The following is a 232-nucleotide window of genomic DNA, read 5'->3' as shown; positions in this document are numbered from 1 at the left end:
GGTCGTCCAGTCCCCGAAAATTCTTCTCGGACGGGCGTTAAAGTTAACCGGAGCGCGAGATCGTCTAGCGAGAGTCTTTTTCGCGATCGAGTAAAATGTGATAGAAGAAGGAGAAGAGTGTAAAAAGAGAATATAGACACGCGACGCAGCAGAGACCACTGGTGAGGCGCATAAGACGCGTTCGCGAACGATTTTTCGCGACGATACGGAGTCGCGCGTGTCGCGGTATATT

The sequence above is a fragment of the Nomia melanderi genome, unplaced genomic scaffold (assembly GCF_051020985.1).
Source record: "Nomia melanderi isolate GNS246 unplaced genomic scaffold, iyNomMela1 scaffold0108, whole genome shotgun sequence".
Taxonomy (NCBI): domain Eukaryota; kingdom Metazoa; phylum Arthropoda; class Insecta; order Hymenoptera; family Halictidae; genus Nomia; species Nomia melanderi.
The sequence above is the reverse complement of the archived record's forward strand: the minus strand, read 5'-3'. Positions refer to the sequence as shown.